We start from the raw sequence: 14,960 nt of genomic DNA on the forward strand, positions 1-14,960 counted from the left end.
TTTCTCAGTGGCAAAACCATAAAGGAGGATTCAGGATGAAACCAAATGTGTGTGATACCTCCTCTGTGCCAAGGACACAGGACAAGCCTAGGGGGTGCATTTCTGCGTACTTAATCCTGTAATTCTGTTTTGTTATTTTTCAGATCAAGAAATTAAGGTTTAAACTGGAGGATGTATGTATCTTAACCAAAGTCACATACCAAGTACGTAGGGGGGCCTCGACCTTAACATATTGGTTTGATATTAAAAGTCTTGCTTACATTTTTATTTCACGCTGTTTTTCAGTTTGCATTAATTATCAGAAGCTATAACCTTGATTAGAAAATCCTGAATGCTCATATTGAATCTGGTATTACTTTGGGAGGAACCAAGGGAGTCTGCTTATCATAACCTGCTGTAATGGGGTCTGTTTGCACTAATTATTGTAATTTCTTAAAAATAAAACACTTTGCTTATATGAGTTGTTAAGATTTCCAGCTTCCCACACCCATGAATTACCGTCACTGTCATTATAACACTGGGCAGCAAACATGGGGGAGTGATGTAGTTAAGGAAAAGCATATCACCAGGAGTAAGATCAGAATTGATACAGTCCTGAGGTGAGATATTCTACTCACAATAGCATACTTCTTTGTAGCATAAATAATAATGAGAATGATTGATTTATCAATGATAAAACACCTTTACGTGCTATGTTTGTTTTGCCAGCTTTACAATCTCCTTGCAAAAAGATCTACCTAGAATTATCAGCCCATAAAAGATGAGGGGAGAAATTTTCATTTTCTCATACTTCAAAAATGGCATGAATTTGACTAAAGTCTTTTTCCATGTGGCTCATTTATAATTATCTTGGGCTGATAGGAGAATGATGATAGCTCCTAAGTGTTGGAAAATAATAAATTAAGAATAACTCTCTCTTAAATCCCAGGAACCCTTCCCATACCTCAACAGAAGTACTCTGTATGAGAAAATAAGTGAAAATATAAACATAGTATGTTTGACATTTTGGAGCATCCTTGGAGAGACATTGATTTGTAATTCAGATCACATAGCATCTTTGATTTCTCCCACTTGCCCATGCCCCCCCTCCCCAAATAAAACACAAAAGCTTTATCTGCAATGGATGGAGAGCAACCCAGGAATCTGTGCAGAGACTATCCATCACATTTCTGTCTTAATTGAATGACACCAGAATGAGATCGATAAAATGTAACAAGAGACAGCTTTGCATTTCCACACTCACTTATTTCCCCTCTCTATTACTCTCAGCCACCACCGTGACTAGAAAACCCGAGTACAGGACACGAACCCTGCTGCCAGGCAAGCTGTTAGGATATGAATAAACTTGTCAGAGAAACAACAGAACTTATAAATGTTGGAAGGGAGCTGGGGGACAAAAGGTTATTAGAGAAGTAGTGAATTGGGTTCTTTAAAAAGGCAATTTCATAGATGTATTCTCAGCCCTAAATAACCTCCTCAAATGCAACGTTGCAGTTAGATCATCTCTACAGCTCTCCCTCTGTACCCAATTTCTTGAGAATGCATGAATGTCTGTCTCAAAAGCAGATGTGGTGACATCTCAGCTCAAATCTGCAAGTCCTAGAATAAATGCCAGGCAGCTGTGATGTCCGTATGTACAAGGTTCCTGAGATCTCCAATGCATTATTGATAACCTCATCACTCTGCTAAAAGCAAAGGCTGACATTGTTATAATCTCAAGCTCTGGCTTTGCCTTGGAATCGATCACAGGAAGAAGTAAACCAAAGAACAAAACTGTACATGTAAAAATCAAGAAGGTTAAGAAATGCCTACCACATTCACTTCACTCTGAGTGTGTTAACTAAAATCACACGACCTGCTCTGGTGTTTTTACACCTTTGACAGGTTATAGTGTGGCCGTAGACTAGGCTATATGCTGTAATAATTCATCAGTGTAATATGCCATATCTCGGGCTTGTTAGAAGGAACAAAAGTCTGTATTTTAAAATAAACGGAAGTCTTTTAATGTAGTTTCCAAGAAGGCATATTTTTTTTCTTCATTCTAGTAAATTTTCTTTACATCATTTTGAAACTTAATCAGACATAGGTGACTGCCCTGTCTACACACAGTTTCTTTGCATCGCCATGTGATACGTTATGAAAGATGCGCCTCCAGAAATCTTCTATATAATTTTACTTTTATTATTTTAAATAATAATGCAAGATCATAGCATATTTTAGTGCCTCACTTCTTTATAATTCTTACATTTTTAATTATTTTCAGAAATGATATTTGAAAAATATGATAAAATATAAAAGTCACATCCCATCCCAAGAGAGAATTAAAGAGAGAATTGTAATGTATATCCAAACCATGAATCACAGCTTGAGTATTTTCCATGATCACACTTGGAGATAAAATCTTAAGTAGCCTGTGGTTGCTGTTTTTTAAAAATAAAAGCACTATTTTCTTTGCTGGAAGATGGCTAAGTAATTTGCAAAATAATCATTAGTTGCAGGTTACTCCTGAATTCTTGAGCAAATGAGCATGCAGTTAAGTCATTATTTGCAAACGAAAACAAGGGGTCATATGGAACAAATGGCAAAACATACACAATTGCATTTCACCTGCAGACACCAGTCACCTGAGGCAGGATTTGACTGCTGCCTGACCAGGTAAGAGACAAGGCATGCCTCAGTGAACTTGCTTCATCCACCTTGTACTTGTTGAGGCTTGTATTTGATATCATGTAAAATTTCCCCAAGTTACAGATTGTGATATTGCCCAAACAGAACAAGGCCCCAGAAAATGTAGATATAATAGGAAGGGCAGTATGCATTTGTATACATGTATGCATATATTGGGAAACATGAAAAAATTGTTATTGGTATATTCTAAGATAATTAAAACTTAAAGCCCCTTAAGCCTTATCACACTGTTTCATTATTGCTTATGCTTTTCAACGAGTCATTGCCCATTTTCCCAAGTACTGCAGGAGCCTAACCCCAGTAAAGAGACAAGTTTCATGGAACGTGGAACTTACTTGAGCGTCATAAACTAAAGCTAGGCTAGAATAAATATGTTCTACCTCGGATCATTTTTAATTTCACTCATTGCTTTTGCTTTAGTTTGTGGGCGGTTCATTTGGCAATAAGAAAGTGAGGCTATTTCTGCTGTGAGCATGCACATCCCTGGGAAAAACAAAAACAAAACAACAACTACACTAAAATACAACAAACACCACAAGGGTTTGGGAGCACCAGAGTGGGATCTGGTCATACTGATAAGTGTGCACTTCCCACTGGGAAAGTTGACCAGCCCCACGGAAGCCATCCATATAGGTCAGAGGCTGGAGCTCAACGCAACTGTCAGAGTATGAGTTCACACAAAGAACACAGCCAATGCTGTGGGGTGCTCCTTGTTGTTGCTGTCATTACATGTGCGTTGTTTTTAACTTTTAAAATGAGTGTATGGCTAATTAGGGGTGTTGGCACAGCTTGGACTGATGAAGAAAGCGATTACAATTATAAAAGACTTCTGGGGCCAAAGCAGTCAAAGATGCTGACTGTTCCCCATACTGGCCCCAGCCATGTCTAGATGGCTGTCAAGTATGATTATGCTAGAAGCAGCCTGGATTTATTAGGGTTTTTGTTTGTTTGTTTCCCTATAGGATTCAAATGCCCATGGATGTGGCTCATGATATTACCAGTTCCTCTCTTATGTTTTCCTCCTTATGTTTACTCCTAGTTCCTCCCTTATGTTTTTCTGAACATTCACAATACTCAAGAAACAAAAACCCCATCCTACTGTACTCTCCAGAGGCTGTGATAAGGCAGGATGAATACAAGAGAAAAACCATCTTCCCTAAGTAACTTTTATAATACTTTATCATTCTAAAAACTCAAAATCAGTCTCAAACTTGTTTATTTTTCATATTCTATGTGTGTGAAACTGGTAAGAAACAAGAGAACACATTGGATATACACCCAATAAAGTGAGAAAGGAGCAAACGGAATTTTACTCTGGAGCATTTATTTGGGGGGGGGGGGGCACACAAAAAAGTAAAGGATAGAAAGAGAACCTTTGTTTAATCCTATGGTGTAACCTATTGAAATGCAGCATCTAAACATAGTTTATGTTTGAGTCCTCCCCCCCACTCCGGCCCCCAGGAGTATTCTTCATTTACGAGGTGTGCATTTATTACATCACATTACAAAAGAGCCTGAATGGCTATTCAAATAGCTGCTGTAATCAAAAGATTCTTTTTGCAAGGAAACAACCATAGATTTTTTTACAGTTTTTGCATTTAGCTATGGACATCCTAAAATGATAGAAAGATTCTCATTTGTGTTTCCCCCCACTGGAACCTATTGAATTGTCCTGGTTTTGTACAGTGTAGAACAATCCTGCAATAATAAAACATTTCAACTTTGTACAAAAGGTGAAGCTTTCCATTTGAAGTTTTCCTTTAACAGGAAAAAAATAGAGAAAAATGGGTTGACAGCTTTAGAAAATTTAAACAATTCCCCTTGCCAAGATACGTATTTCATGAGTTTTCTCTAATTTCAGATTTGGTGCATATGTGTCGTGCTAACAATGAGTGCTTTCAATTTCAATGTTCAGTTTCTTCTCTCCCTGCTCAAGCCAATCTTCACCTTTTAATAGGCAATTATTTTTCTAATCGTTTCTTAAAAACTTTTTTTTTCAGGATTGTGAGACATGAGCTCCAAGTTATACATTATGGATGCATTTCAAATAAACTGAGTGCATTGTAAACTGTAAAATGCACTTGACTGGTAAAAGTATCTCAGAATAAGGAAAAGAAGGAAGGAGGCTATACTTCAAAGTATGATAAAACTTTTGTAACGTACAAATTCATAAAAATCACAGGGGAATCAATTGAGAAGAATTCTTTTAAGCAAAACAAATGAGCAAAGTAGTATTGGTTGCAATTGTATTAATGGGCTATGTAATGTTTTTACTATTTTCTCCCATCGGCATTAAACCTCTCTTGACAAAATAGAATACTCTCCCATTTTCCCCCTTTATTACCTATTACTTACATGGAACATACTTTTCCACATTGCAAACACAAAAACAAAACATAAAGTCAATCCTTTATAATCTCAACTGTTCATATATATACTTTCATTTGAAATACAGTGCTTCGGAAAACATTCTCTTGTGGCAAAACAAAGCAGAAGAAAAAGTAGTTAGAGAATAAATAACATGCTCTATTTTATGAGAGTGAATTTAAATATGAGGCATGTACAGAAAGACAATGCCATCCAGCCCTGTGATACCTTACAAAAGCACATGTAGCAATACTCGTTTCAATGTTGCAGACACAAATAGAATAATGAAAATTCATGTGGCTCAGCAGCTGAAATTTCTAAAGGTGATATTATAAAGATGATTCCAACAGCATTCAATCCAAATCAGAAAAATTAGTTGATGTTTCATGAAACCAACTGAACAAACCTATAAGAGCTTCTGTCAATGTTTTAAAATTAATTTATGACAGGCTGTTTAAAAGACTTGTTTAATTATTAATAGAAACATTTTATCTCATAGATTTTTTTAAAGTTGCACTTGATAGTATCTACCACGGATTCAACATTGAAGGTAAAATACAGAAAGGGGCTGAGCCAATACTGCAAAGATCCTAATTAGTATCATGCTATAGAAAAACAATGAAGTGATTTTGTCACCAATTACTGACAATTAGCCTAAGTACAACAGTTAATTTCATGGAAATAAAACCACTATAAAATGAAAGGAACAAAACCTATCATAATTAATGGCATTTGCCTGCATTCCTCTACTGGTTATTTAATTCACAAACCATAAAAGTTTTGAAACAACTTGAACAGCTAAACACATATGCAAAAATCAAGTCTGGGTATCTGGATTTTCTGATTTTTAAGCGTCTGTGGAAACACGTAATTTAGCAACAGAATTATGCATACCGAACTTTTATCCCCTAAATCTAAATATATTATACTTCCAGCCTGTGCATTTGTTAAACAATAAAATTTAGTGTATTAAGTTGCAGAGAAATATCTTGTGATAGCTTGCCATTATCCTGTTGTAATGTGTCTAGATATAGTGAGCTGACAATATTGTAAAAACGTTACAATGTTAAAAGTTCCCCCTCTCCCTTGCACTTTTGACTCTCTCAAACTTTTCTCTCCACCTGCCTCTTTTTTTTTCAAATGAAGCCCTGTTTGTGCTCATGAGCATGGGAATGTCTGGGCTTGTGCCCCCCATGTCAGTTTCATCTCCTCCCTTAACTCTGCCACAAGTTTCAGACCTGCAGTCAGGAAGCATCCCCAAGTCAAATCAAGCTTTAAAATGTTGATCTGGCTTCTCCTAAAATCTGGAAAAGCTTCATTTTGTAAGGTACCGACCAATCAACAAAGTAAAAGCAATTCAAGGCCAGTCACATCTAAAGCTAAAACTTCAACAACAACAACAACAAAAAATGTACCCTTTGCAAATATTTTTCCAGTTTCAACAAGTTCCAAAAACAAAACTTTCAAACCTAACAAAAACATCACTATAAACTATTGCTTAATAAATAGCCACATCGATTTTAAAACTTGAGGTATACAAATAAACATTTTAGAGGTTTTTGGCCACGCAGAGATAAGATCCTCTCTGGGGAGACCACGAGAAACTGCTTGGTCTTTTGTGCAGACTCCTGGAATGTGCTTGCTTTTCATTTCTTTCTTTGTGTCTGGCACACTGGCCTCACAGGCAGTGTCTTAAGCCATGCAGGGTCAGGGCAAACAGAGAACTGCATTCATGGACAGATCAAGTTTATGTGAGAATCTGCTCCTCCACTGCCCTCAATCTCCATATGAATTGTTAATAAAATCTCAGCCTGAAAGCTCATCACCCCAACAGTGGGGAAGTCATGCAGAGAATCCTCTAGTTCAGAAAAACAAGATTTCTTTATCTTTTTCATCCTTCGCCAGCATTCGTGGGAATTCTGCCATGTAACCTCCTCCTGCACCAACCACCCCCGCACACACACACCCCACCTCTCTCCTCTGCTCTCTTGGTCGCACCTGATCATCAAGGAAGGCCAGGAGCTAAGAGACAAAAGAAACATTCTGACACCCACAGCAAAGCTACCACAACATCAACTTTGCCTCTGCAGTTATTTGCTGCTATAAAAACCTTCAGGCAAAAGGAAATATCAATGCTTAATTTTTTCCAGTTTGTGTCAAATAGCTGGAAAGACTTTCCCATAGCTTTATGACACCACAGGAACTAGAGAGCCACAGATATAATAAAAGGTCACATATAAAGTGAAGAACAGAGTCATACCCTAATTAACTTGATATCTCCATGCAAGTACTGGACAGGAACAATACTCGATGGATGTTGCAGGCAATCTTGTGTGCATCTTCTAACCTTGCTACAGGCCAGCTGGGCCTCTTGTTTCCTCTGCTTTTGCTCCTTGCAAACTGTTTTAATATCGAACGCTTTTCAGAGGGATGGGCTGATGAACGAAAACATGAATTTCCTGCTTGCCCTTTAAGGTGGGTTAAAGGGGGTGCTAGCAATCAATTACAGAACAAAAGAACAAAAAAAATGACTTAAGAACCTAAGGAGTGAATGTGTTACATTCTTTGCAGTGGTTTTTTTTTTTTTAAACAAAGTGTTTCATTTTCATTCACCCTTATCATGAAGAGTAAACAATATCTATTTCATTAAAAAAATAAGACAAGTTTACCCCAGTAGTAGCTCCTGAAGGAAATCTGTTTTCTATTCAAAAAGGCTTCAAATGCACCAAACTTCCATTTCGACTTGATAATGATTTTACAAGGAATAAAAAAGTTTGAAATTTCGTCTGAATTTGTGCTTTAGATTTTCAAATTGCTTTAACACAGTCAGGTCCATTTCAGAATAAAAAGTTGTATTTGCTATTCTGATTGACATTTTAGCCCTATTAAATCTTTGTTTCCTCATTTTATTTTGGTTAATAAAGCAACTATAACTTGTAAACTCTTTGCACATAAATTGTTCCAAGATATCTTCCACTGAACTTTTCTCTCCTGTAACTGCACGTCAAAAAAGTTCATTATCATTTAAACACAAATATTTCTAAAGTATACAGAAATAAATCCAAATATCTATCACCATATATCTAGACATGCCATATTTGAAAAGGTAAAAAAACACACACACAGACAGGCACAAACACAGAGTGTCTTAAAGTAAAAGGAACACCAAATGATCCTTGACCACTCACATAGTAATGTCATATAAATATACAGACTCACTGTATCTAAAACAAAGTCACTATTATAAACAGCACATTCTTTAGGTATCATATCCTATCCATGGTTATCACTTTTGTATGTGAAATATAGGAATCAGTAGTTCAAAGGATTCTCTTCCATAAAATGTACGTCACAGAAGTTGGATAAATTTTCAAAAGAAAATTAAATTTAGTTTATATTAAACATCCCAATACTTAAGGGAATTCTGCTTAGGTATTATGGCTTAGAAGCTCATTAAACTACTAAGTTGAACTCCAAATGCAAAATAAAGTTCAATAATATCCTTTAGTGCTGATGTAAGTTATTATTATAATTAATATGTATTAAACTGTTTCTAGAAACGTCAAACTCTCAACTGTTCTTACCAATACACCTAAACTAAATTAGTCTTTAAATAAATAAGTCAGTAATTCAACAAATGTTAAAGACTTACACAGTCCTATAAATATGTGAAAAGTGTTATTTTAGGAAATGGAGAATGATCTGAAATATTTGTTGTTCTTTTACATAATAGTTACTCAAAAAGCTAATTTTATAGTAATGAGTCTAACATTTAAGTAGGACTATGTGAACTCAACAATTTTTATTCATAGACTGTGTTTTTCTATCACCTATACTCAAATTAAAAAAAAAAGGCTGTGTGTTACTGAATTGTATCACCTCAAAATATTAATGTGTTGATTCGCTTCCATTAATTTGCAGAAGAATACTAATATTTTAGTGCAGAAGATGTATTACCAAACCTCAATTTCTATCGTGATGGTTATTTTCTGAGAAAGGAATTAATGGTTTGGTAAATTCCCCTTAAGAGTTTGCTTTTCAAAATATGTGTGTTCAAAATATGAGTGTAGTTGTAGATTCAGGTTTCTCATCAATGTTCTAAGGAATGTGTCTCACTGATGTCCATGGGGCCCTGCAATTCCTAACAGGGTGAAGGAAGAGGCCAGGGTGAACGTGCGTGTTACTGGTGGGTCTGGAAGGTGGCAACCAATAGCATTTTCACCTCTCACAGGAAACTCCATGAGCCACAGACACAGGAGCTGTTTTCCTGAGAAACAGCCTGGAGACAGCAATAAGATGAAGCAATTGAGAAATTTAATCTGGACATGTACATTTATATTCAGACTATATATATCAATGTGGCCATCGTATGAGGTTTGTCAAGGCTTTTAGGGAGGCTCCAGACAAACCCAAAGACAAGTTGAGGCTCTCATATTGTTATGGACTGAATGTCTGTGTCCCTCCAAAATTCATCTGTTGAAGCCCTAACCCCCAGTGTGGTTGTACTCAGAGATGGGGCCTGTGAGGAAGTAATTAGAGTTAAATGAGGTCATAAGAGGAGGGGCTCCGATCCGATAGGATTAGTGTCCTTGTAAGAAGACATACCAGAGTGCTGGCACCGGCTCATGTTCCCATCTCTCCTCTCCCTCTCATTCTCTCTCTCTCTCTCTCCACATGCTTTGAAGAAAGGCCAAGTGAGGACACAGAAAGCAAAGCTCTGCAAGCCTAAAAGAGAGTCCTTACCAGAAACTAAATTTGTCCTCACTTTGATCATGGACAAAGAGTCTCTAGAACTATGAGAAAATAAATTTCTATTGCTTAAGCCCCCCCCAGTCTGTGATATTTTGTTATAGCGGCCTGAGCAGATTAGTATATATGTTAAAAAACAACAACAATAGCAAATTGGAATAAATAATGAACTACATTCTAAGGATAGTTATGCTTTACCTATCATCTCTTACCCTCTCAGAGATGGTAATTACCCTCTGGATCTGGGCAAGAATCTCTGTTTCCCTGCTTCTGTTGTTACGTGTTGAGCCTTTAACAAATTTGAACTTTGAAGAAATTTTCAGGCATTACATTAAAAACTCATTCTATGCAGGTGGGTTTAGGAAGGCATTAAAGTTATGTGAATCCTTGTGAATTCAAATTGGTGCGGCCACTATGGAAAACAACAGGGAGGTTCCTCAAAAAAATAAAAAATAGAAATACCATATGATCCAGTGACCCCACTTCTGGGTATGTGTGAACATACCCAAAGGAAGTGAAAACAGGATCTCAAAGATATAACTGCACACCCATGTTACTGCAGCCTTATTCACAATAGGCGAAATATGGTTAGATACCTAACTAGAGAGTGTAATGTTTAATTTCTCATAGGTCATTTTCCTTCAAAATACCTAAGTGAGAAAAAATCATTAGAGCGTAATGAGTAAGAGCATGGAGTTTAGAGTAAAGGTCTAGGTACAGATGTGCTTCAGTTACCTACTTGTTTTTTGACTTTTCAGGTCACTTGCCCATCCAAGCCAAGCATCCTGAGTTGCCAAATGGGAACACTATCACTCACGTCAGAAGACTGTAAATGGTAGGGGCTGCTGGTAACACAGTACACATCTTCAGTAAGATTCTGATCATTATTCTCTCTAACATAGCAGAACTAAGGTGTCAGAAGTTCAACTAAGGTACTGGAAGTCTACATTTGGATTTGTATATTCTTGTTTAAAATTTCAGTTTTATTGAGGTATAAGGGATACATAAAATAGTAAGATATTTAAAGTGTATATCATGGTGGTTTGATATACATACACAGTGTGAGAAGATTCTCTCCATCTATTTAGGTTAATGCATCCAAGTTCTACTCTTTCAGCAAATTTCAATTATATAATACGTTGTTATCCACTTACAGTCACCGTGTTTCACATTAGATCCTCAGACCTCACTCATCTTATAACTGTACATTAGTACCTTTTACCAACTTATTTCTTCCACCCTGCTGCCCCTGGCAATCACTGAATTTCTACTTTCTCTTGGTATGCGTTTGACTTTCGCTTTTTTTTGATTTCTCATAAAAACAATACACGTATTTGCCTTTCTCTGTCTGGCTTCTCTCGCTTAGCATAAGGCCCTCCAGTTTCATCCATGTTGTCAAAACAGCAAGATTTCTTTTTATCTCATGGCTGAATAATATTCCATTGTATATACGTACCATATCTTCTTTACCCATTCACACACAGATGAATACTTAGGTTGCAGCCATATTTCGCCCATTGTGAATAAGGCTGCAATAACATGGGTGTGCAGATATTTCTTTGAGATCCTGTTTTCGCTCCCTTTGGACACATACCCAGAAGTGGGGTTGCTGGATCATGTGGTGTTTCTATGTTTTTATTTTTTGAGAAACTTCCCTGTTGTTTTCCATAGTGGCTGCATCAATTTGTATTCCCAAGGATTCTCATAACCTCTAATGCTTTCCTAGACTCATCTCCATAGGATGAGTTTTTAATATAATGCCTGAAAATTTCTTCGAAGTTCAGTATGAGAAAGAGTGGTATCTCATCCTGATGCTAGGATGTTTCTGAGGACTCTGTCCATTACATGATCTTTTAAGAGTGACTGGTGGGAATCCTCTATTCATATCACAAATGTGTGTGTGTGTGTGTGTGTGTGTGTGTGTGTGTCTCACACTCTGTTTTCATCCTGGCTTCAATCATCATATGTTAAAAGAAAAATAGAGAAGGTTTTTGACAGTTTGGTATGTGATTAATTTGTAAATGATATAGACACACATACACACACACACACACACACACACACACACACACACACATAATAGGGTGATGCTTAATGATTTCCAGAGTGAGATCTTTTCAGATAGTAGACTGTGCTAATGAGTTACTTCTGATGCTCTGATGAGGGATCGACGTGGTAGTAGGAAATAGTATGTGTCTTTTTGCTTAAAAATGAAAGTTTAAGGAAGGTTAACGATGGTTTAAGAAAATTTTGAAAAATGATTATTTGAGCCATAAAGACCATACAATTATCAAAATAATATTTGGCAAAAATGGCCACATCTGCAGGTTCTTCGTGGGATATTTTAAAGCCATTTAGGCACTCCATGGAGCCATTTAATAGAGGATATTCTATTTCTAGCTCTATTTCTGGATTTTTTTTCTATTACTATCTATTGCTTTAAAGGTCATAGTGAAGATTTCACAGGTATGGTTCACCCTTGCTATTAATATAGATATTGCCCTCTATTCTCATTTAAGAAAGAAAATATGTTACATGTGAAATATATAAAATGTCAAACAAAATGTATAAAATCTTATTCTATTTTATATTCATGCTCCACAGTGTAGAGCCTTGAAGTGAGTTATTTCAAATGAAACTCTAGGAGCTAATTTGATTGTAAGATTATATAAATATTGTAAGGAAAAATGAGGTACGATTCTTCCAAATTGAAGCTGCCAAACAGGGACCAAAATGATTAAAATTGTGCCTCCTGAATATAAGTACACCTCCAAAATTGTTTAGTTTTACATAACATATGCCTCCACATTGTTGTACAGGAAATTATTGTATCTAAATTGTAAAATTAATGTGGCTAATGTGATTTTATTAAAAAAAAATGATCACTGTGCAGAAATAAATGCATCCAACAATAGAATCAATGTATTAGCTTAGGTTTGGGTAACATAAAAATTACATGCTGGAGAAAACCCAACAGCAATGAGAAATAGTTAAAACAAAAATATTTCCCTAAACCTTGAAATTTTTTTTTCACCAGATTCTTTTTGTTGGTTTGAAAAAAAAAATGAAACACAAAAACCTTTCAAATTATTTTAGAAATACTTAGAATGTGGCAGTTCTTAATTTGTATATGCCATGGATACTACTCTCATTTTTGAATACGCGGACAGTTGAGGAATTCAATTACGTACATGTTGCTTATTCAGCTTTATTTAACTCTGGAGATGTTTGCTCTCCACAGAGTCCCAAGGTCTTTGGGCTTGTGCATTGAGTCAAGAATAAATGAGAACCAGGTCACAACAGGTTCAGATGCAGAGTCTAGACAGCTCTATTTGATTCTGTTTGGCAAAACATACTCTCCTACACCTAGTTCTCATAATGATGATTCAAAGGAAGCTCTAAATATAGAGGGTTCTGGAAAAAATTATTTAGTGGAAGTTAAGCCAAAACCTTCATATTATGGGAGGAAAAAAGCATGGTTTATAGATGGCAGTGATAAAGTTTCATTATCTTTGTGGAATATGAAATTCACTAAAATGTGGGTTACAATATGTATTGTGTATAACATTTTATGGTGTAACTGAACAGCACATGTGAACAAGTAAAATATAAGAAAACCAGTTGAAGTAAATTTAAGAAATTAAAGAATACATCCATTTCACAGAAAGAGTAGTTTAAATGATATAAAATTTAATAAGAATAATTTAGCAAGTGGAAACGTAACTATTGCCATTACCAGAATAATCACACCTAACATTGAGCACATATGTTATTCTGGAAACTGTTCATTGTAGGACGTGTAATATTTATTCCATTTTTAAACTGTTGTTTCTTACATGTGTATTATGTCCTAGGTAAATCATTTACTCCTAGGAAAGAGAAATAAGACATGATAAGATCTTTGCCTGAGATCATGAGGGAGCCATTGTTTTCTCCATATTTAGAAGATTTACGAAGTGAGGGCTATAGTGGTTGAATGACCTGTGAAATGTCACACAGCAAGTGAGAGAGAGAGACGGGCTACCAATCCATTGCACCTGACCCCAAAGCCCATCTTTTCATAGACCTGTTGGAGGAGAGAGATGACCATTATTAATGCAAACTTCTTTGTTTTCCTACATCAAGATCTTGGTCATTTATTAATTCCGTCCCCGTGTTCTCCTGCTCTTCTGTGCATGTGTTCACATGCATGTGCGTGTGTGCAGTGGTGATAATGATCATGGTTTTCTGTATTTTCTTTGACATAAAAGTTTAGGAATTTGAACGTTTTTTTTTTTTTTTTTTTTTTTTTATTTTTGGGACAGAGAGACACAGAGCATGAACGGGGGAGGGGCAGAGAGAGAGGGAGACACAGAATGGGAAACAGGCTCCAGGCTCCGAGCCATCAGCCCAGAGCCTGACGCGGGGCTCGAACTCACGGACCGCGAGATCGTGACCTGGCTGAAGTCGGACGCTTAACCGACTGCGCCACCCAGGCGCCCCAAAAGTTTAGGAATTTGATAAGGATGGGAAGTTACTCGAAAGAAAAATTCTTGTACTCCATTTAAAGCCTAAGGATTCTTATACCTGCTTTTATAGATTTCTTGGTTTCTTTTACATGGTTTCCTAAGACCACTATGAAATGAAGGACAAAGACCCTTTAACAAGAAGAAACGACACATTAACTATTAAAATCTTCTTCTCTTTCAGCATATGATATTCTTGTTTCAGAAATTCTTTCATTTTCATTATGATACTTTCAACTAATCTTCACAAGAATTTTTCCAAAATATCTTTTAATGTGAAGCAATTACTGGCATTATAAAACGCACCATATATTACCCAGCATTAAAGAGTCTCAAAATAGGGCCACTAGTTATGGTGATGCCTGCTGGTGGCAGAGGACAGTCGAGAAGACATCTCAGTGTGGTTTTAGGTTTCCTACAAATATGAAGAGCCATATTCTCTACAGTTCATTAGTTAGAACGGATGTTTTTCCTAAAAAATGTTTAAATACAAAAGTTTTACTACCATAGTCAAACACAAATGAGCTATTGTTCCAATGTGAGATTTAAGCTCAACGTTGTACATGTCAGAAATGTCCTTCTAAGAGGTTTATTGAACAGTATCTTGGAAGGTTACCACTTAAGAAAATAAGATAAAGATTTATACACACA

This window comes from Panthera leo, chromosome C2 (genome assembly GCF_018350215.1).
Source record: "Panthera leo isolate Ple1 chromosome C2, P.leo_Ple1_pat1.1, whole genome shotgun sequence".
NCBI lineage: Eukaryota > Metazoa > Chordata > Mammalia > Carnivora > Felidae > Panthera > Panthera leo.